The sequence below is a fragment of the Rattus rattus genome, chromosome 6 (assembly GCF_011064425.1).
Source record: "Rattus rattus isolate New Zealand chromosome 6, Rrattus_CSIRO_v1, whole genome shotgun sequence".
In the NCBI taxonomy this organism is placed as follows: domain Eukaryota; kingdom Metazoa; phylum Chordata; class Mammalia; order Rodentia; family Muridae; genus Rattus; species Rattus rattus.
Window position 1 is genome coordinate 112,070,188 of NC_046159.1, and position 25,153 is coordinate 112,095,340.

The following is a 25,153-nucleotide window of genomic DNA, read 5'->3' on the forward strand; positions in this document are numbered from 1 at the left end:
TCAGTCTGGAGGTTCCTCAGAAAATTGGACATTGAACTGCCTGAGGATCCAGCAATACCTCTCTTGGGCATATACCCAAAAGATGCCCCAACATATAAAAAAGACACGTGCTCCACTATGTTCATAGCAGCCTTATTTATAATAGCCAGAAGCTGGAAAGAACCCAGATGCCCTTCAACAGAGGAATGGATACAGAAAATGTGGTACATCTACACAATGGAATATTACTCAGCTATCAAAAGCAATGACTTTATGAAATTCGTAGGCAAATGGTTGGAACTGGAAAATATCATCCTGAGTGAGGTAACCCAATCACAGAAAAACACACATTGTACGCACTCATTGATAAGTGGCTATTAGCCCAAATGCTTGAATTACCCTAGATGCCTAGAACAAATGAAACTCAAGAAGGATGATCAAAATGTGAATGTTTCACTCCTTTAAAAGGGGAACAAGAATACCCTTGGCAGGGAATAGAGAGGCAAACATTAAAACAGACACAGAAGGAACACCCATTCAGAGCCTGCTCCACATGTAGCCCATACATATACAGCCATCCAATTGACAAGATGGATGATGCAAGAAGTGCAGGCAAACAGGAGCGGATATGTCTCTCCTGAGAGACACAGCAGAATACAGCAAATACAGAGAGCGAATGCCAGCAGCAAACCACTGAACTGAGAATAGGACCCCGTTGAAGGAATCAGAGAAAAAGAACTGGAAGAGCCGAAGGGGCTTGATACCCCCTATGAACAACAATGCCAAGCAACCAGAGTTTTCAGGGACTAAGCCACTACCTAAAGACTATACATGGACTGACACTGGACTCTGACCTCGTAGGTAGCAATGAATATCCTAGTAAGAGCACCAGTGGAAGGGGAAGCCCTGGGTCCTGCTAAGACTGAATCCCCAGTGAACTAGATTGTTGGGGGGAGGGTGGCAATGGGGGGAGGATGGGGAGGGGAACACCCATAAAGAAGGGGAGGGTGAGGGATTAGGGGGATGTTTGCCGGGAAACCGGGAAAGGGAATAACACTCGAAATGTATATAAGAAATACTCAAGTTAATAAATAAATAAATAAATAAATAAATAAATAAATAAATAAATAAATAAATAAATAAAATACAGACAACTTCAGGGCAAACCACACCGTGGGATGTCCAGTTTTTCCTGCCCAATTGGTTTGAGTTGGTCTTTAGTGGAATGTATCCACTGGATCAGCTGTGTGCATTTGTTTCTGAGCACTGTATCTGTTTTATTGGTCAGCATGTTAGTTTTGCTGCGCACACTTTGCTATTTTGTTACTATATTTCTTGAGTAAAACCTGACCTTGGTGTTTCTAGTTACTGATGCCCTCAGGTGATATGCTTTCTGCTCAGGATCATGCTTCCATAGGGACTCTGGGTAGTTTTGTTTTGCACTGGGTTTTTGTTGTTGTTGTTGTGGTGGTGGTGGTGATGGTGTTTCTTATTCTTTCTATTTCTGTAAAGAATGTCATTGGAATTTTGTTGGGGATTTTACTGAGTTTTTAGATTGATTCTGTGATAGAACTATTTTTAATTCTGCCAATTCAAGGGCATGGGGAATCTTTCTGTCTTCTATACTCTTCTTCAGTTGAGAAGTTCAGGAGCTTTCATTGCCAAGTCTTATATTTCCTTGTTTTGGTTTATTTGTTTAAGCTACTGTGAATAGACTTGTTTTCCTGGCTTCTTTCCCAGAGAAAAGAAGATAGAGGAAGCTAGTGGATTTTACATCTCGATTTTGTTTATTGTCGTTTTAGTGAAAGTGTGAATCTCACAGTATATTCTCCTAATAATACAATGTGGCTTTTGTTTGTTTGTGTTTGTTTAGAGTGCATTTAAAGTCTTTTTATTTTAAATATATCATACCTAGATTCTCTTTAATAATTCATGTTCTTACAGTATATAGCACATCAAACCTTCTTGTGCAGTTTACATAACTGACCTTCCTTCAGTATAATTTATTTAGGTCTGCATTTTTTGAGTGGTTAAAATTCAATTTAATAACCATATTTGATACCAGGGTTACCTGGGCAATTAAGATTCAAAACTAGGGGTTGGGGATTTAGCTCAGTGGTAGAGCGCTTGCCTAGCAAGCACAAGGCCCTGGGTTCGGTCCCCAGCTCTGAAAAAAAAAAAAAGAGAGTTCTGCAAAGATTCAAAACTAACCGGGAGGGGAGCGAAACTTTTAGCTATCCACAACAAATAATAAAATTTTCTTTCACCCCCCAAAATCACAGAATACTATTAATGATTTTGAAGCAATTTAGAAATTTTTTTTGTTTCTATTTTTAAAAAGTTTCCCACAAATACTCCCAGAAAAAACTTGGAACCACAATCCACCTCACCCCTTTCAAACTTAGTCCGATTTTTTAAAATGTCCGATCCGGTTTATCAGTTTATGGTAACTTCCTCCCTTCCCCCTTTCTTTCTTTCCCTTTCTTTCTTTCTTTCTTTCTTTCTTTCTTTCTTTCTTTCTTTCTTTCTTTCTTTCCCCTTTCCTTCCTTTTCTTTCTTCCTTTATTATTATTCCTCTGAATCGTGTGTCAAATTTCTGTGTCCAGGAAATAACTTTTGTATGGATGACACAAATGCTTTATAGCTCATATCCAAATTTAAGTTGAATAAATACAAAAAGTAACTTTGTTATGAACAACAAGAAAGATGTGAGCAGCTGAAGGGCAGCCCGTGGATACTGTTCATTGTGCTTTACTCTGTACAGTGTTTGTGCAGTCACTTTCTGGGTTATTACTATGGTAACATTATTTGATAACATACATTGGCTTTTGTTTTACTAGTTTTGCATAATTTTCCTAAAAATGTACAGAATTAAAAGTTCTAATACTGGTAATTCTGCTAGACTTAGCAAAAAGAAAATAACATACTTGCACGCACACATGCATTGACATGCACACACACACACACACAGACACACACACACATGCACACACACACGGACTTACACACCCCCTACATGCACTCACACACATACCCATATGTACATATATTTGAGGTTGAAGGTTTAGTAGCTTTTGTGGCATTTCTGATATTGAAAGGAAAGTTTGACTATTAAAGTTGTATATAAGATAGATGATTTTAAGAACCCAGCTTATTGGCTCTTTTCTTCTCAGTTTCTCTTTCTTTCTTTCTTTCTTTCTTTCTTTCTTTCTTTCTTTCTTTCATAAACTGAAATTAAGCAAACACTTCTGGAAATAGTTTTAGTGAGTTCAAAATAAATTTGTCAGTTATTGATCTATTGTATTGACCTTTCTGTAATCCAGTCTAATAAATCTGTGTTTATTTTTGTTAAGTAGTAATGCTGTACTGTTCAGATTTCTAAATATTACGAATCCCAGAATTATTTAATCTTGTCTGTGTACAGTGCTTCACAGTCACGCCTAGAGCTGGAGTTCAGGGCTGCTTTACAATCTTTGGTCTTTGAGAAACATGTTATCAAAGCTAACATATTCATTGTATTGGGGTATGTACTTATCACTCTGTGTTCTTGCTGAGGAAATGCATGTTTTGACCAGTAAATCCTATCAGGGCTATTACTTTGCTGTTGCATATTGTACTCTTAGCCATTTTTCTGGTTCATTTCATTTCTATGCAGAAGTTTCCATTTATTTACTGGCTGATTCAAACGTAACAATGGAAGGCTGGCTGAAAGCACTTTCCCCAGCTGCTTAGAATCTCACAATATAATGAAAAAAATTGTAGAATTTCCAACTTCAGAAAGATGGTGATTTTATATAATTTTTCTCTCTCCATTTCTTTGCGTTAAATAATGATATTTTTCTTTTATTTTGAATCAGATGAAACATTAGCAACTAGTTATAATTAGAAATCCTGATGCTAACATGGCTTTCCGTTAAAAATCAGATTTAATGTAGCAAGTAATAAAATTATGTGGTTTGGAAAACATTTTAATTTTCTTTATCTAAGCTCTGCCAGGCCTTTTAAAAATGGAGGGAAGTTGGTGCAGGATGCAGGTGCTGCTACTAAAGATTAGAGCTGTCTCTGCGCTGACCATCCAGCTCTCCGTTCTAGGGTAACATTTCGAGTGGCAATGTACTTCTTGCTCCAGCTTTCTCAGATCATAAACTGATCGTGTCTGTTGACACAATCACAGATGCTTCTATTCAAGTCAGGAAAGTGATTGAAGAGCTTTTCCAGGAGAGACCAGGACACACGCAGTTGCAAATAGAGACATTTGCCGTTCGAAGAGCCAGTATGGTCACTTCCTCTTACCCTGAGCCTACGCAGCAGAGAAAGAAGATTGAAAATTCCAGTCCCAGTTTAGAGTAATGATTTATCTTCCCCCTGTGTGGGCTTCCGGACATTCCGATTTACACGCAAATGTGTCTACACAGGTGGGACAACTTGCAGAATCAATTGAGAAATTTTTAGTTCTGATTTGAAGTACATTTCCCCTAGTTAAAGTAGTTAAGCCATTTCTGTGGTATTTTAGAAAGAAGTATGGCGCCAGAAAAATACGTGAGCTGATCAGGAATTATCTAGTAAGAGAGTAATTGTCATTAGGTACAAGACTCATTGTTAAAGTTGAAGAGTCCTTGCTGCTTTACCCCAGGGGTGGAAAATACGATATATTGCTTGTGCATGTAGTTAGTGCGATTTAGATGCTCCAGCAAAATGAATGGAAGGGCACCTTACATTGATCTGTCTTGTTACTGATTTGTATGTTTCCACTCCATTTTAATTCTTGAGCTCCTGATTCCTTACCTGACCCTGCATTCTCACTATGGAGTTTACAATATATGACCACTGTTCTACATAGGACCTAAGTCAATTTTCAATAATACTGATATGAAATATTACGTTTGCAATATAGCATATGGGGATTCAGCAGGTGACATTCTACAGCTTTTCTAGCTCGAAATTCCAAAAAATTCCACATTCTTCATGAACTACTCCCAAAGTCTGGTAACCATATTGTCAGGTTTGTCATAGCAACACCATATTCCGGGTAACAATATTCCACCGGCTGCTGAGGTAAGATAGGTAGAAAAGGTAATTTAAGGGAGAGGCATTTCTTTTGGCTCACATCTGTGTGACCATGGTAGGATATTAAGGCAGCAGGGGCTTGTCTCTCTTGGTCACATTATGGCCACAGCCATGAAGAATAAAGCAATGGATGTTCCCGATCATCTAGCTTTCTCTCTCAAGCAATCCAGAGTACAAAACCTGGAATTAGTGTGTCCTACTTTTAATGTGCATCTAGTCAACTCGATTACTTTAATTAAAATAATCCCTTAAAATTGTGATCAAAGGCTAATGCAATTGAAATAATCCTTCTCAGATATCTCTAGAGAATTCTATCCTAGGTGATTCTAGATCTTTTCAGGTTGAGAGTCAATAGTAACCATCATATCACGGATGCAAATGCAGAACAGAGGATAATCAAGAGAAACTTACTGAGAAAACATATACGTACTTTTAGATTAGAAGCTGTTGTATTGCTGTAAGCTAATTTCATGGTTAATTTTTCATCCCCAGCAAATATTATAAATGGACATGTTATCATATCTCCAGGGTGCTTTTCTAGATATTCTCAGAATTGCTACTTGTGGTTCTGTTACACATGGAAAGAAGGAAATACTTTTTATCTTGAAGATGAAAACAAGAGGAACAATAAAACCTTCTACTGATGCATGAGAAAGTATATAGGAGAGTAAGGAGCATCACAGAACGAATTTATGGGCTGAGAAAATGGCTCAGCAGATAAAGATGCTTGCCATGCACACCTGGTGACCCTAGTTCTTCCCTCAAAACTATTTGAACCCAGAAGAAAAGAACTGGTTCCATAGAATGTTCTCAGACCTCAACTTGCACAGTATGGCATCCTGCATGCCTACATATCATGCATTTGCACACACAAAGACACACTACTACTAATACTATTACTACTTCTACTACTACAACAACAATGACTACTACTACTACTACTACTACTAAAATAACTCAACATAATAACTTATTTATTATTATATAGAATAAAATATTTTGTATTTTATAAAATATAATAGCATTAATAATAATTATTATAGCTTAACATTTTTTAAAGGAATGAGTTCATGGTGAGATATAACTGTTCTATTTTCCACATTATTGACTCCCACTTCATGCTGGGTTTGACATTACCGCATCTCATCCCAACAGAGGCCACCCCTGCCTGTCTCCTAGGATTTCAATGCTGTCACTTAGAAATGATGTCACAAGGAGGTAGTGATGTCTCAAGAGGTAGTCTACTTGGTAGACAGGAAAGTGGAGCTGTCTTTGGCTGGTCATTTCCTAGGTCAAAACCTTATGGATTTGGGGTGTTTGTTGTTATTGTTTTGTTTGTTTTTTTGGCAATGCATTTTATTATATACATGATTTTTCAGGACTTTATGGATTTTTTTGTTTGTTTTCTAAACCTGAAGATAGCAATCAAGAAATTTTGACATTTATGTTTGATTTAAATTATAAGACAAAAAAAAAGGACAGAACTAATGTTTAATATAGAGGCAAAATTTTATGTGTCTTATGGCAAAACTGTATTTAGAGTCTTTTGTTTACAGCCTTTTTAAAAAAAGTCTCAATTATGATTGACACTGCCTCTGTAAGAGGAAAATTTTCCAAGTAACACTTACCTTTTATAACATTATTTTTCTATATTTCTCTCTTGCGAGAGAAGTGCCTCTTGTAACTCTGGCTTCACTGGCCACCCTGAGCCATGGTCTCAACTTTTCTGATATACGAACATGCCTAAAATACATAAAACAATAAGTATGTGAAACTGCAGGCCTCACTTTGGAAATGAAATTATTCAAACCTGCATCTATTCTCATGAGTCCTTTTTATTTCATAGATTCAAAGTTCATTGTTTCTCATTCAATAACTTTAAACAAAGGAAGATAATTTCTGTAACTTATACACCTGACACCAGAAGAAGAGTTTTATTTCAGGGACAAGGAATGAGGAAAGCCCCAACGTTGTTGTTTTGGAATTTTAAAGATGCAGCTATGCTTGCTTTTCAGCTCCATGACTTTGATGGTTGTTGTCATGACCATGAATGTAAAAACTCTTTTGTCTTGTTTGTTACAAAAGTTTAGTTAGTTGTTTTTCATAGGTATTACCACATTTTAAGTGAAGAATTTAAAATGTGATATTCGACATAATTTTTCTGAATGAATTCATATTCATACTTATTCTGCGACAAATACAATATTTGGGCATTTGTGTCTATGCAGGCAAACAATTAAATGTAAAAATCAAACAAAGCTATAAAAGTTAAATGCCAGTAACAAAATGCTAGTAGCATTTTTATTTAACAGTCTGAATTGTCAAAAATCGCTAGGAATAAATTAGTATTTAAATGAATGCAATGACTGATGATAATTAAATTATCTTAAGAACAGTTACAATTATACAAATTCTTTAGTACTTTGAACATTTAAGAAAATGGGATAATGTAAGAAGTATAGTGATTTTAGTGTTTGGGGTAATTGATGATTTCTAATAATTAATGGAATGGTAAATAATTATTCGTGTAACAAGACAGGGAGTCATAGTCATTTCTTGGGTAGTCTAATTTGCAAAGCTCTATAATTTCAGCCAGGTCATGTTGGAGTCTACCTTGCTCTTAGCTAAGGCTACCTAGCTAATCTCCCGGCCAGAGAAATCCATTTTTTTCTCATTCACTTCTTCGAGTCCATGTGGGGACATTGTGCTAGCAGTCTAGCTTGTCATGGGATCAGGCTATAACCGTGCCTTCCTCTTCCATACTCACATGGATTAGATTAAGCATCCCATGACTCAATCAAAAAGAGAAATCACAAGAGTTTTGCTCCAGTCCTGTGTCTGCCTCTAATGCCGTCATTTATGTTCTTTGTGTTTGTTTTGTTCTAAAGTGTTTTCCTGGCTTGGAGATGATCATTTTTATTCTCACCACTTCCCCTCCTTCATTTTGAGTTGTAGACAACACATTAATCATGCCCGTGATGTTTTTCTGGAAATAAGAGGGCTCTTTGCCTCACCAATTGGAACTTCAGTATCAGCTCTTTTGAGTCTTTTTGCATCTGTTCTATGATTTGCCAAGCAGGCAAATAGTATCCCCACGATACTTTAACCATATTTCAAACAAAATCATGACCTGTAGTGTCCTAGAAAATAACATACATGAAAATAAATAACACTGAAAGCAAAAGCAAAAGTCAGGAAAAAAGAGAACACTTCTAAAATCAGGTATAAAGTAATTTTAGTTAGCCGTGCTTTCTACCTGGTTTTCTTCTTCAAAATTAATAACTAAGTTTTGTTAAAAGTCTTCACATACCCTTCCTCGCCCGTACTTTTATACCTCTCTTTAACTTCCTTGTTTATGTGTTCTCCAGCACTATGTTTGCATTTTGGCTTTTACCTCTTAAATGTCAAGCTACTATGTCTGTCGTCACATTTACTGATTGTAGACATGCATTCTTACGTTTCTTCATACAGAATCAAAAACGCTGTTGGAGAGTTCACTACAACATACTCCAGTTCTCTGTTATTTTTTGGTTGTTTCTTTTTGTTGATGTTGTACACTTTTAATTTATTGAAAATTTAATACCTCTAGTATTTGATAATTTTTATTCACTTTTGACACCCTGTGAAATATTGAGGAGTTATCACATAGGCACATGCAAAAGGTAAAATTTGAAATTTAAAAATAACATAACAAATAAAACGTCCACAAATGAGTAAATTCCCAATGGGATGGTACCACTTGTCCTTCTAGACCCCAGGAGGCTGGGGAATGAAGAGTAACAACTTTGGAGACATCCTTAGCTATAAGAACATACCAAATGCATATCATAAGTTTTGAGAGAAGGGGGAACTCTGTAACCTCTTTGAGGCTTGGTGGGAATTAGAACATTTGGTCTGATACTGGCAATTCAAAAGACATCTATTTTCATCTTGCATCCACATGAACTTTGAATTTAATTGATAAGAATATTGACTTCACTTTTTGATATATTCATAGCTTATTTTGTTATTTTATTTGATATATCATCATCGTCGTCGTCGTCGTCGTCGTCGTCATCATCATCATCATCATCATCATCATCATCATCATCATCATCATCCTGTAATAATCTCTGGGTACCTTAGGACAAAGAGCTCATGACGTAAATGCAATACAGTCACGTGTTTCACAAGTGATCTATATGTTAGGATTAACCTCCAGGAGTACAGTGAGTGAGTTTAGACCACTCGGCTGGATTAATTGTATAAGAGTTCAAACCATGCTTTTAGAAAAAAACCATATTATAGTCCAGACAAACAAAGCATCCCATTCAGCTTCATTTATTCTCATGACAAATTAATTTCCAAAACACCCGAGTCAGGCACAATGAGATTTCTTAGGGAACTCTAGGTAACAGAGATACGTAAACATTCTATTTTTCATATTTAAAATGACAAAAAGATATTTTAGATAAGTATTTTGTATTTAATAAAAATAATAAAAAAGAATATAGCATGTAGAACCTGTCAAGTTCATAGCTCTAATAGTAGTGATAGATGCCTCATAGCTATTTATTTTGTAGAAAAATATAAATATATATGTCTTTATTATAGGAAATGTTTATCCTCTTTGCAGAAGAACAAAAGCTTATGGTTACTTTGGATTTCGGGGCTAGATATACTGGTACATATCTTTACTTGAATACTTAGAATATGGGTGTTGGAGGATGACAGATTCAAGGCCATTCTGGGGTACATGGTAGACCCTGTGTCAAATGCAAAGACACATTATTTGAGGAAGAAAAGCAGCAGCCACAATGTTTGGATGAAAGTGTGTAAGGAGAGGGTACTGGTAGTAACATTAGATGATGATCACTTGGTCTATTATGACCGCTCTTGTCTAGACTTTCTACATATAGTCAGCCATTCAATTTGAAGGAGCTCATTTGAAGTAAGGTATTATCAACCCTGGTTCATAAATAGGGAAATGGAAACTCATAAAATGGAAACTCAGAGATACAGATTTCACAAGGCGCATATGACAGATAGAAAGTGAAATCTCATTCTAACTCAAAATATTAATTTGAAGATAGAGATTTTCAAGGTGCTTGAGTCAAAGTGGTTTTTAAGTTATGTAGGGTGATTTTGTGAGTGGAGGGTGCAAAACTATAATGACATAGAAAGCAAGATAAAATTCCACATTTAAAGATAAACCCAAACGGCAAGATATACAACCATTTTCAATACATGCAACTAGAAAAAAGTTTGTGAGCAACACCTAACACACCCTAAGTGCTAGAAGATTGTGTCACTTCTGATAATTCACATTCTGGAATGAGGTTAAATAGAGATTCAAGCAGGGAAATCATTTGTAATGAAGAGAACATGTACAGAATTGGTTTTAGAGCATTATTGTGATTTGCATAACGCTCAAAACTGCACAAGAGGTGAAAGTGCATATTTGCCTTATTGCATTTTGCTATTATTTCCCAATGTTGAGAATTAGATTACATTAGCTTGTCATTGTGCATTAAAAATATCATTAGCACCTGCTTCATGTAATGCTAGGTTAAGGAAGGCAGTGCAGATCTAATGTAGAAGGTATATTTAAGGCACATATTAACATTATCTCTAACTTAGAAGAGATTTAGAAGCTAATAAAGTAGTTAATTATAACATTAGACCGTAATGAAATTTCACACAAATGATTCGGAGGAAATGAATGAGGTGAGAAGGGAAAGAGTACTTATGATTTACATGCTCAGGTAACAGATTTATGGGGAGGCATTTAAGCATCCTTGAAGGAATAGTATTTTGCCAAATACTAATGAGATAATCTTCCAGATAAAAATAACAAAAGAAAAGTTACAGAAAGAAGGCAAAAAATATTTGTAGGAAAATATAGATAAAAATTTAAGTAAACATACAGGTCTTGAAGGACATAATATTTTTATATGCTCCTAACATAGGTGGGTCAAAATTTTCAAGCATTTGAAGTGTTTCTATCAATTTTTTAATTTTTCTCATAATCGATCAGAACTTGTAGCAACTTTCCATGAGGAAATATTAAAAGTAAAATAATATTTGAGTATGTTGTTGTTGTTGTTGTTGTTGTTGTCTCGAAACTGGATCTTCTGGTGTTTCTTAGGATGACCACAAACTCAAGGGTTTCTTGCTTCTGTTTCTCAGGATATGGCCTTACAGTTGTACATCTTGCTTTGTGACTGGAATATTTTTTACGTCCTGTCCTAATTTCCATGTGAAAGGCGTAGTAGAAGAGAAAAAAAGAAGAATGTATTCTTTAATGGTTTCCAAGAGATGGCAGTTTGATGAGTGATTTTGGAGGGCTGCACAGAACCTTGGATGACTCACAAAGAAAATAAAATAATATTTGGTGCTGATATAAGACAGGAAATTTATTTCAAAAATTAAAAGCCAAGTATAAATTTCTGTAGTGCCAGTGATTATTCTGTTTTATATAATATTTTAACTTATTGGTGCACAGTTTCATACACATACACACATAATATTCATACATATTATTCATTTATTTGTGTGTCTGTGAATTTTAATGGGATTTACCTCATTACCTTTCCTTATTCCTCTTCTACTAAAAAAAATCTTTACTTTCCAGAAAGTCCTCCTACTTTAATGACCTTTTGTGTTTATGACCCACCTACTTTAATTAGGGTTGCTTTATATGGGTGTGGATGAGGGCTTTTGACTGGAGCATAGGCTGGATACATATGTAAATATTTTTATTTCATATACAATTGGATCACTTTTCTTCCTCCCTGTTCTCTCTCTGGTCCTTCACAGGAACTGTCCCTCAAATCCCCTATGTCCCTGTTGTACTCTCAAGTTGGTACTCTTATTGTTGATTATTGTTGGCTTTGGTGCATCATGTGAGTGTGTGCATGTGTGTGCATTTGTGTGTGTGTGTGTGTGTGTGTGTGGGGTGTGTGTGTGTGTGTGTGTGTGTGTGTGTGTGTGTACCTAAATCGAATCTGCTGAGCTCATTTTCAATGTTTGTTTCAGAGTTGAACATTCTGTACTGGACAATGAACAAGGGTGCTTGTCCCTTTGAAAGGCTAATTCTCTCAGCAGCTGTTAGTTGCCGTAGTTCTTTGTGTAGAAGTGGGACCTTATGAAATATTTTTCCCTTCTGTGTTATAATGTCCATTGATAATGCTATTGTCCCAATCTTATTTCTGTAAGAGAGTGTTATACAACAGAATTCTAGTATTGTGCTTTATCTTATTTCTGCCTTCTCCTCTGTGATAGACCTTCATGCATCAATGTAGGGTCTGTGATGTTTGCAGACCTATGATCTACCTGTCCGTACTGCTTCCTCAAGATCTCTTGATCTCTGCAATGTGTGCAGTTGTGGTTTTATATAGTCTTCCTTTATGGCATAGAAAGACATTTATGATGAGTAGTGGCTACACTTATATTAGGGTATTTGAAGCTAGCAACCATAGATGAGAGGAATCTTGTGGGTACTGTTAATCTTTCTGGGCCTTGGTAATCTCATTCCCTCTAATCGTTCTTTTTTTTTTTTTTTTTCGGAGCTGGGGCCCAAACCCAGGGCCTTGCCCTTGCTAGGCAAGCGCTCTACCACTAAGCTAAATCCTCAACCCCCCTCTAATCTTTCTTAGGTCCACTTATTTACCAGCAAACTTTATTTTTGTTTGCAACTAAATAGTAGTTTGTTGTCTATATATAACATATTTTTATCATACATTCATTTGTAAAAGAACATTTAGTTGTTTCCATTTCCTGGTTATTGTGAACAGGGTGGCTATGAACACTGTTGATCAAGTATATGACTGGTATGATATTCAGACAATTGGAACTATGCCAAGAGTGGTATATCTAGATCATAGGGTAAATTTTATTTTCAGCCTTTTAAAGGATTTTTAGAATTTTGAGAATTTCCCATAATATTTGCCATGGTGGCTGCAGGAATTTGTAAATGTATTAAACTCATGGATATTAAACAACTCATTTCTGAACAATTGATGGACCAAAGAAGAAATAAGGGGGGAAATAAGGAAAGAAATAAGGAAGTAAATGAAAATGAAACCACATTGAAACCCCCAGAACACAGTAAAAATTGTTCAAAGAGAGACATTTTTAGAAGCCTAAATACTGACATAAAAAAACCAGAAAGAGCAGAAATGAATGACTTAATGATGCAGCTCAATTATTTGGAAAAAGAAAAAAAAAAAAAAAAAAACAAACAAAACCAAGATGGCCATAAATAATAATAAAAAAAAGACAGAAATTAGTGAAATAGAAACAAAGAAAATAATATCAAGAGTAAATGAATCTAATCTAATCTAAAATGATTTTTTTGTGGAGATAAATAAGATCTACAATCCCTTAGTCATTTAAACAAAAGCAAGAAAAGAGAACCCAAAGAGATTCAAAATGAACAGGGCAACATTACATCAAACACCAAAGAAATATGGAATACTGCAAGGATATTATATATATTATATTACATTATATTAATTCTAATAGATTAAAATATATCATTCATTACAGATTTAATAAGAAATGGATGAGTCTCTTCATTCATCCAAACTGGTAAAGTTAAACTTAGAATAGCTTAGCAGCCAATAAGACCCAGAGCAATGGGAGACGCTGAAACTGATAAAAGCCTTCAGAATAAGCTGTCCAGGGCTACATGGACTCACAAGAATTCTACCAGAATTTTACAGAAAGAAGTACTATTCTTAAGTTCTGCATCACAGGGTCACTCATTTAGCCATGCTTCATGTAGCACATTCTCTAGCACTTTCCAAGATCACTTGTAGGTACAGGAGGGCAAGAGGGAGTCATGACTGAATTCCCAGGCAAATGAGGGTCCTGCCCCTCCTTCTTCTTAGCATGGAGGCTTATATCATATCCTGGCCTTCCTCCTAGAATTGGATGCTAAGTAAGTTCACTTAAATTTCATCTTTTCTGGGTTAAAATAGACACATTGAAGAATAAAAAATGTGTACGCTAAATGCAGAGATGTCTGTCCATATTTCATATGCTTTGTTTGCAATGTTTTTGTTACATTGTATTTCTAAATGGTCTTAATTGCAGTTTTAACCAGATTTGAGGAAGGGATTTATTCATTTCTAAATAGTTGTGTTTTATGTTTATGACATTCATTTATTCCTAGTTTTACTAAAAATTGTCATCAAGACATGGCCTAAACAAGATTTCTTCTAAGTCTATTTTTAAAAATTCTTTATGATCCATCTTTTTTAGTACATATTATCCAAATACTTAATCACTTGATTTATCAAATTATCATTTTTCCCTGACAGTTAATTATGTGCTGTCTCACCCATAAAAGCACCAACAAGTTACATTTTCACTGAGGCATGGACAATTATATCCTGATTATTATAATTTTTATTGGTTCATATTAATACATCATTTTAAACTACATTTTGTGGTTGCATCCAGGTTTATACAAAACTAGATTGGCATATAGTATTTGAGATTTTTCAGAGGCTTTGGGGATCATATTATCCTATGTGTATGACTCATGATTTTCAAGTTTGATTTAATCTCCGGCAAGCTACATTGGTTATTCTGGAATTTTTCTTTTTTGCCACATAATGACTTTTGTTATGTTTTCTGGAGTGTTTACAGATTAGTCAATTTTTTTCTAGTCCCCGAATGAGCAAAATAATTTAGTAGTTTTATTTTTCCTAGAAAAGTTTGTTTTTAACAACCAAAGTAAAATTATACTGTAAATGTTTATTCAATTGGTATACATGCTATTTTAATAAGGCATGTTTGGATTATGCTAGCCTATGATATTTGTGCTCTAAATATGTTTTTTTTTCAACTTATAAACTCCTACCAGAGGGCTTATATTTAAGATCAACCCCTTCCATTTATTATTTATTAACTTTAAATTTCTCTATTTAAACAGACTTCAGGAAGGATTCTTTACCCATATGCTTATTTTCTTTGTTGTCTTTTCATATAATTTACTTTATATTTTATCTTTAGCAATGTAGATATCCATAATTTTCAGGTGCCATTGTCTTTTGTTTTTGTTCATATTTTTCAATATTATGCATTTTTTCCTTTCCTCATATTTTGGCTTTTATAAATTGGCCTCTCAACAATGACTTGTTTTTATGTGGCCTGTATGTTTTACTCCTATCTTTCCAGTATTTATTTATTTTGAATGTGCCTTTTTAAGACTCTAAACCAGATTTCCCATGATCTTCTTTTTCTACATGGCTTTTTTACAATGTTATTTCTATCGAATTTGTAAAAATGTTTATTCAATTGGTATACATGCTATTTTAATAAGGCATGTTTGGATAATGCTAGCCTATGATATTTGTGCTCTAAATATGTCTATGCTTATGCGTCTGTCTTCAGATGCTGAGAAATTCTACTTTCAGTCTTTTAGACAAGTGGCTTTTTTGATACATTGAATGATTGTTTCTAAATAACAAACTTAATTTATTCTCCGCTTTGTATTTTTCTGTAATACCAGCTTTTATTAACTTCTCATATAGAATCTCTTGTTCTCTCCTATGCCTGCCCTCCTTGTCATTGACACTTCCAATATACATGCAAGTCTCCTTTACATCATCATGGTCAATTAATTTCTGTTAAAAAAATTTGTCTTCATGTCGATTTCAGTTATGTTTGATTTTCAGGTTATTGTTCCTGTAGCTAATAACCATCAGTTTAAAAGGTTTTTTTAAAATAATGTTTCCATATGACATAATTAACATCATACTTTTTCCCAGAGGATAGCTGGCTGTTTAACAATTTTAGATCCTGTGAGAGTCTACTCTAACACTGTTAAAACTAGTGTCCCTCAGGGGAGATCATAGTTTCCTTTTATGCCACTAGGGGTAAACCCTAGCAATCTTCTTTCCTGATTCTTGTAAAATCACATTCTCCAGTGGTTTTGTGGGACTAAAAAGTGGAAAGTTTCTCAGCTTGTTGTTGCTGGTTTTTCTGTTATTGTTGTTTGGTTTTTTGGTTTTTTAAGGGTGTGACTATGTAAAAATATAAAAATGCCTCCTATTCTTCTTGATGCGTTATTACTATGCTTAACTATAGGTTGCCAAAATCTAGGTTAGGAATAACTTATTTTAAGATGAATAGGTACTGCATTACGTTCTGAAGCCTAGGTTTCAATTAGAAGACACAGTGCAAACTCTTTGGTGGGACAGAGAAACACGGGGCAGCAAAATCTCTCAAATCATTTAAGATCTGTTCATTCTTAGGGTTTTGAAATCTTAACCAGATACATCCTAATGTTTGCCTGTGTTTATGTAGCATCTGGGAATCTCAGCAAAACCATTAAATGTAAAGTTTCACGTACCTTTACTTTGCCTAATCGCCTCAAATTTTCCTGTCTAATATTCTCTGCTTTTTTCCTCTTTCTTGGATAATGATTATGTAAATCTTTGGTCTCTTGGATCCTTCCTTAACTCTGTTATCACCTGGCTTCTCAGTTTTTTTACTCTAATTTTCAGTAAGCTACTTAAATTTTACCCTCTATTTCTGTATATAATACCATTTTAGACATTATAAATAATAATAATGTCTAAAATGTAGTTCATTGTAAACTAAAGTACAGTAGTTAATTAAACTATAATTAATGTATCATTAGCTATAGTGATTATATGAGATCCTTATTGATCTTTGAACATTATTTTATAAAAACAACATTTTATCATTTCATGCATGTACTATAAGATATGTTTGGGGCCAACAAAATGGCTCAGCAAAATGTACTCAGAAGAAGACTGACTTCCTCACCTTGTTCTCTGACCTGAGTGTACAAAAAAATATTTGCACATGCACACACATGCACACACAGAGACACATACACAAACACATGCACACAATGTAAGCAGGATTTCTCTGGAGTCACTTAAAATCTTACATTGTTCATTCTCCGTGTACTCTCTATTTTCTCTAAGTTTCTCTTATTCATATCTTTCATCAAGAACATTCTCCCAATGCCAGAGGACCCTTGGACTCTCATTAGATGAAAATAAAGCCTTATTTATTTTTTGATACAGAAGCATTTTTGCTTCTGTTGTTTCATTTGGAAATACCTGATATCAAATCTACACATACTTAAATTTTAATTATTAATCCACTGGATGGGAATGCTTCAGGCTAACCGTACTAATACTCCAGTTACAATTGTGACAGATATATAACAAGTCTTAGTTCACTTTCAGGAACAGCACCAATTAGAACTATTTTCAATAAAACATGCCTAGGGGGTAGTGTAAGCCTCTGTGATGCTGTTACATAAAAGGACATAGTCTTATTCTAAGCAGAATGATCTTTTCACTGTTGTGTTGGTGAGTGGAGGAGAATCACAAAGTTGTAGTGATCCCCAACTAGGTAATTTTTTCTTTATATTTTCTAAGGTGACTCGTGTTAGATTCCTACCACTATAGCAGAGACACAAGACACTCAATTTTTAAACCGAGGGGTTTTGCCCATGATGCTTTGAAGCCGTTGGTTTTAGCAACAAGGAGTTTCCTATGGCAACGGCAGAACATGAATGTAAGAGCATATACTATTCCTCTTCACAGTCAGGATTCACAGTAACTATGGAAGGCACAACACTCAGTGACTAGACATATTCAAATAGGCCTCATCTCTAAGATTTCCATTCCTTCCCAAAGAAGCCATGCTAAACGTTTACCATACTGACCTTGGGAGACACATGATATATTATTTAGTAGAGTATGCCACACTTGAACAACAGCAACAACAACAACAACAACAACAAAACAAAACAAAAAAAAACCCAAAAGAACAACAACAACAAAAAAAAACCAAAAGAACAAAAAACCCAAATTACTGGTAGGACTTTTTTCACCTAGTCTATGATGTTAAAACTATGTGACTACTTCTCTATTTTCTTTCTCCTTTACTTGCTACTCAGTATGTTCTTAGTGTCGCCAGGTTTCATGAACTTTTAGGTGTCTACTATGTGTCCTTTACTGGCCATGAACCATGCAGAGAGGCAAAGGAACATTATTGACTGCAAGGCGTGGGCTCCTCTTCATTAAATGGCAGTGTGATCTATTATCATGTGCAGTCCTGTCCTCCTTAAACAAGTTGGGGAAGCAAAGCTGACTCAGGATTGTTAAAACTTTCAGTGCTCAGTCTTCGAACACACCTAGCTTATAGTAGGCCCTCCTTAAATGTTATCTACCACTATAATTACTGTCCTTGTCTTTATGCCTTGCAGGTTTTATGGTACAAAGTGTTGTGGTACATTCCAAATCCCTCTGCACATCTTTCTATTTATTTATTGAGACTTGTTTTTAACTGTGTGTGTGCCTGAGTACATGTGTGTGAATGCTCAGGTATGTGTATTGTGCACATTTGGGGAGGTGCCTGAGTGGTCTGAACTGTTGGATGGATCTGCTGGAGATTGAGTTAAGGATGGAGTCTCCAGTATGTGGGAGTTGGGTCCTCTAAACTGAACCTGGGCCCTCTTCAAGAACAGAAAGTGCTTTTATCCACTGAACTGCCAGAATATACATGTGTATCTTAATATTCTGAAAGCATTGACTTTCCAACATCTTCTACAGGCTGAGCTATGTATCTATAAAATCATATGAACTAAGATTGAATGGAAAAGAATTTTAATTAGCAAATTATTTAATATGTTGCTTAAATGAACTCAGAACATCTTGCAATGAACTACATTAGTATATGCATGAAATGAGAATCATGTTATGTCAAAAATGTAAGAAATATGCATAATTAATTTGAATATTCTGAAAGTTCAAAGAATTTCCATCAATGTGTTTTGGTCTTGAGTTGACTTTCACATTATTGACTTTTACTTCTAATTAGTAATGAAAGACCCATTTAACTGAACTTAGCTTCCATTATAACACTGACACCATATGTTTAATAGAATTATTCATATGTGACATTTAAATTGTATTTTAATATTTAGCTGAATTTAAGTTCAAAATAGAAATGATGTAAATACATTTATGTAATAAGTAAATGTACTCAACCATTCTGAGAATTTTTATAGAAAGTGTTTAGATGTTATTCCTACATAAAAACATTATTGAAAAAAAAGACTTGACACTCCAATTTTAGTCAGCTAGACCATGCAATAGTACTCATAGAAAAACAATCATATTCCCTGGCTTATGTTTAAAAATGATCACTCCATGGTACTCAATTAGAATGAGCATGAATTTATAACTAACTTTCTGTCTTGATATTATTGTGACAAATATAGCATGCCACTCAGGAATCTGCTCATGCACAGTGCTGGGAAGAGGCTCTAATATAGGCTTATTGTATACTTTCCAATGGGCAAGCCTATTTGACTTCCTGCACACATCATTAACTTACGCATTCAGTTGTATGAAATCCAACACTCCTAATCTGGACCTTGAAGCTCCAAGTTCAAACTCACAAGCTCTTTTTTCTTCCCATGTATAGAACTAGAAGCAAATATAGGCACCCATATGGCAATTAAAAAAAAAACAAGAAAAACAAAACAGCAGGCAGAACATAGATCATAGAAAGATAAAAGCAAAACATTGAAGACCTTGATCAAAAACAGAGACAATGAATGATGTTAGACCTGTCACTGTTCATGGTTTTTTTGTTTGTTTGTTTGTTTGTTTGTTGTTTACAAAAACAGAACAAAACAAAACCTAATTATAGATAGAATGTGGGTTCCTTTCTGAGCTTCCCCTCAGTTCTGCATTGAAGAATTTGTATTTGTTTTCATTCAGAAACATTTTGAAGACCTTGTTAGATTATTCTAATATTAGTTCAACATACAAGGCAGATGACTAGTCTTTTCAAAATTAGTTTCTTTGAAACTATAGATGCAATGTTCTAGTCATGACACCAACACAAGAGCTCACCTAAGCTCACAGAGACTAAAAGAGCATGCACAGGGTGTATGTGGGTCTGCACACAGGTCTTCTGTGCTTATAGTATGGCTTCTAGTTAATGTTTTTATGGTATTTCTTGTACTAGGTCTAATATTCGTGCCTTCTCTGGGGCTCTTTTCCTTCTATTGGTTTGTTTTGTCCAACTTCAATGTAACCATTTCCATAGTGTCTTATTATATTTTATTTTGTTATATTTTTTTTAAAAAATGAATGATTTTTCCCTACTTTCCATTGGTCCACACCTTTCCCACCTCTTTACTGATCTTCCAGAATAGTCTGTGTTCTACTGTGTTCAGGGTTCTACTTTCTATCATTTCTGAGAGTGAATATTTTATTATAAATATTTATCCCTTCAATTGTCTTGCTGGGGTTGAAGCCTTAGGTATCTTTAGGCAATTTTGACTCCTAAATTTATAAACCAAATTATGACTTGCTTTTCAAAATCAATTATTCTCCCATACTATCCTTTTATTGAAGACCACCACTGTTCAATCCTGTTCTTTCAATTCTTCTTTTTTCATTCAATAGATATTCACTGATTATTTCTAGATATTAGTGACCACATTGAAACGCAATGGTAGATAATTGGCCCAAGGTGTCCCGATGAAAATGCAATTTAAATGAATGTTTGGCAAGGTATTGCTCATAATTATTGTTCAAAAACACTAAAACTGAGGAGAATTTTAAAAGGGACTTAGTGTCCCTTTCTAGACCTACTGAACCGTAATCACTAGCAAAGAACAAGGTGTACATTAAGTAAGTCTTTTAAATTATTCCCAGGTTATAACCTACAAGTTTTAAAACATACCACTTTATATAACTTAACACCAACCAAATTAGTACATAATTACACGTCATTAGAATTCCATGTAAGAATGTTATAAGTACTAAGGTAGTTTGACACATAATGACTTTCCATTACGTTGATGCCTCCAAAGATCAAGGTTACATACACATGGCTCTGTAAGTTAGTGATGGATCACATCTTAGATGTGGGAGAAAGTGACTACTGTGACTATTTATTTTAGTTGTACCGAATATATTTCAAGTCTATACCACCATTATTATTACTTGGATGATATGACACAGAACTTACTCAAATGGAAAAAACTGAGTTAAATCTGAGCCAAATGTGGGTGAGCTTTTTAATTAGTGTGTACAGGGTCTCACTGTCTTGAATATATCACCCATTAGTCTGAACATTTTCAAAAATTGGCCGTTCATGCATGAATTTATTTCTAAATTATTTTTTCTTTCCTACTATGTTGTTTATCTTTACACCAGTATTATATCTCTTTGGAAATAAAATTTGAAATCAGTCTACATGGGATAAAAAGCAGGCTCAGTGGTTAAGAGAACTTTTGCCCATCTAGAGAATTTGTAGTCTCTTCTCAGTGCCCACGTTGTAGCTCCCAATTGTCTGTAACTCCATCTACAGAGGACCCAATGCCATTTCCTGGCATCTGCCTGCACCAGACATGCACATGGTACACATACACATACACAGCTAAAATACATAAAAATAAATATTTTTAAAACATCAGTGTAGATGCCAACTTCGCCATTTTCAAATTTTTGCTTTCCCTAGATCCCTTAAAATGAAATTTTGGACTCACTGATCAATGTATGCAACGAATTCACCCGAGATTTTGATAGGCATTCTTTTTAATTTGTAGATAAATTTGAGGTATTATTGTCTTAGTAATAGTAGATAATAATTTTTAGGATGATGGGACTTCTTCAAATGGATTTAGTTTTATTTTTAATAATGCTCTATAGTTTTAATGAATAAAATCTCATACTGCTTTAGGGTTATTTCAAATCATTTTAATTTTAATGCTACAACAAATGAAATCATTCTCATTTTCAATTGTCTTTTAAACAAACATTATTCAGGTTTATTATATGTGTATTAGTGTCTTGCCTGCATGTATGTCTGTGCACCATATGTATTCTGTACCCAGAGAGGCAGAACAGGGAGTCAGAATCTGTGAAACTAGACTTACAGTTATTTGATGATTCCCATGTGTGTGCTGACAACCAAACTCAGGTTCTCTTTAAGCACTCTCTAATGCTGAACCATTTCTACATGGCCCTCTTTGTTTAGTCTTGTTATATTTTAGAGGTTGTTTAAGTTTGAAATATATTGAAAAATCACAATTTCTTCTTCTAGTACCTACCTCATTTTCTTTCTTCAGAGATTTAAATTTTATGTTATAGCATACTTTTCCCTTTTTAAGTTTATTCCTATAAATTTTTGAGTTTATCATGGATGGAATTGTGCACATGATGGCTTCCTCAACATGCTTCTTATTGGTATACAGAAAGGCTGATTTTTGTATCCTGACAATGCAGAACATATTGTGCATTTCTAGAAGTTTTTTGGTGGAAACACAGGGATCTCTTATGTATGATAGTGCAATGTCTGTAAACAAACATTTGACTTCTTTTCTTATTTGTATCCTTTAATTTCCTTCTCTGGCATTAATGAACTAGTAAGAACTTATAACCTATAAATTTTAAAAAGGATGGGGATGGTAGATAACTCTTAGTTACTCTTCATTTTAATAGGATTAATTTAAGTTTTACCAAATTGGGATGATGTTGGCTATGGGTCTAACTTTTATGGTTTATTATGTTGAGGTCTATTCTTTCCTGTGTTATAATTTAGGACCTTTACCATGGTGATATGCTACATTTTGTCAAAAAGTTTAAAGATACATTAATCTCTGAGTAAAATAACAAGTCATTAGGAGTTGGTTAAACACTTTATCTATTTACCCAAATACTTTAAGTAGATTTTCCACTAGTGCCCATAACCTATCAAGTCACAGGTCTTGGCCCAACAATGATGTCAATAATGGGTTTTATCTTATGGTAAGGGACACAAGTCTAAACAGAAAGTGGTTGGTCATTCTCATGATGCTCCTGCCACTATTTCGCCAATGGTCATGCCTCTCCGGGACAGTTGTTATTGCTAGTTTGTTTGTTGTTTGTTTGGTGACAAAGTCTCCCTCTACAGTCCTGGTTGGTCTAGTTGAGGTTCCCCATTTATCCAGGCTGTCTTGATACCAGTGGTAGTCTGTCTCGGATTATCCAGTTCTGAGGTTAGTTTATGAGCCACTATGCCTTGTGATAGTCAATAATCTTATAATTTTATTGATCATTTACAGAATGTATTTTTCATTGGTTCATTTCATATGAACCTTAGAAAACATTATTTTCAACCTAAATGACATTTTAGTGCTGATTGCAGCCAAAAGTTTTGTGAGCACTCATTTTATCGTTTGAAATAAGTCAGGGTGTTGAGAGCTAAACTAGCAAATGTGTAGTGATAGGTGACCATTTCTTCCCCTGTTAATAGTAAAGTTTCGAGTTTCTGATACTCTTTCATTAGCTTTAATTTATTTTTTGGATTAGATTATGAAAAATCCCTAGAAGTCTTAGATATATTGCAATTTAGGGTTATAATAATTGTCCTTGAAATGTCCATGATGGTCTACAATAAGTATTTCAGCCATTTAATAGACTATTTCATTTTTCAATATTTTTGAGAAGGTTCTTACTACATGTCTTTAATTCAAGATCCTTCTGTCTTATTGAAACCCTTCAAGAAAATAAATATCTCTTTTACATCGTTTAAACTTAGTAGAAAATTAATAGAGCTGTGAAACAGTTAGTCTTACTTCATGGGAAGCAGACGGGATGGCTGTGATAGTTAACGATGACCTTGTGACACTTGAAGAAACATCACCTTTCTGAAGAGAGGATGTTTGAACAAAAGACATTTAAATTCTTTACTCTACCCTGAGTACATTCAGGTGTCCCCAGCAAGTGCTAAGTTTAGGGACTAGGGACTAGGGACTGCAATTCCTGACCTCAAGTGTTCAAAGACTATTTAATGAGGAAAATTATCCTAATTCATTTTGGCTAATAATAGCCTCAGTCACCTGGCCCTCAAAGGGAGGCAACCTTAAAAGCCACAGGGGAGCAAGGCTGAAATTGCTTGCTTGGTGACATTAAGATACAGGACTGCTGTTATTGGGTTTACCCTCCCTATGAATTACTAGACTGAGGCTAGAGTTATGGTGGCCACAGACTGGGCAAATTTAATTTGAGCTGCATTAGTTTTTTATTGCTGTGTAAAAAATAACTCCAAAATTCATAGGCTTATAACTAAGTAATTATAACTAAACTTACGCGACTTCCTAAACAAACAAAAGCTTTGAAAGCAGAAGATGCGACAGTTGGAAAGAAGAGGGTGAGAGGGAGAGGAGCAAGAGTGAGTGATGGGGGAAATACATTCAACACGCATTATATATGTGTGCTATATTATATATTCTATACATGTGTGTGCTATACTATGTGTTCAACACATATTGTATACACAAACATATATATGTAATATATATAGCCAAAATGATAGATACAACAAGTGCTTACTACCTTACATAACTTTTATACCAGCAAATTCAGGGAGAGTTCAACTGGGCTGTTGAAGTTTAGTGATTTCCACAAATTAAGATGTAAGCTGAGGGCTTGACTGAAGCCACGCAGTTTCTTTCTAGACCATGGCAAACTGTTTCATGTAGCTGCAGAAGATCTGCAAACTTTACCTCGAGCAGCTTGAGAACTTTCAGGACCCAGTGGCGATGCTTCCCTGAGCATGTGTGATGCCAAGTGAAGGCAAAGCAGAAGCTAAAGGAGGATTTTATGGTTGAGTTTCAGGGAGCCATGACTCTCATCCCTTGAACAGAGCGTTGTTTAAATAGGTCACTCTTTTCAGAGTGAGAATGAGGCACGTGAGTGCACAGATTTAAGGAAGAAAGGGTATTGGGGCCATCTGAGAAGATGATGACTATGGGGTATAATATTCTTCTTGTAGACTGTCAATGAAGTTGGCCTTGGTGAATTAACTTTTGCGTTTATCTATGTGCTCCTTCAAGGCTTCCAGATCCCACCACTCTCTCCTTTGTCCCCTCGTTTTTCACGTCTCTGTGTGATGCCTTTCCTAGTCCCACTTCATATCCTCATTTAGAAGTAATTTCACTGCTTTTTGCCACTTTTATGATTGCAAACATTCAGTAGTGAACATTTTTAATTCATTTCCCAACATATATATTTCAGTGCATGGTTAGAATGCAAATATTGTTATATGCATGAGCAAAGGAGAAGTC

General features: G+C 34.9%; 1 protein-coding gene across 1 annotated transcript in view; it reads left to right on the forward strand.

Annotated features, from left to right (window-relative positions):
- Positions 1-25,153, forward strand: part of Grm8 (glutamate metabotropic receptor 8) — an 805,433-nt gene that overhangs the window by 697,004 nt on the left and 83,276 nt on the right. The window lies entirely within an intron of this gene.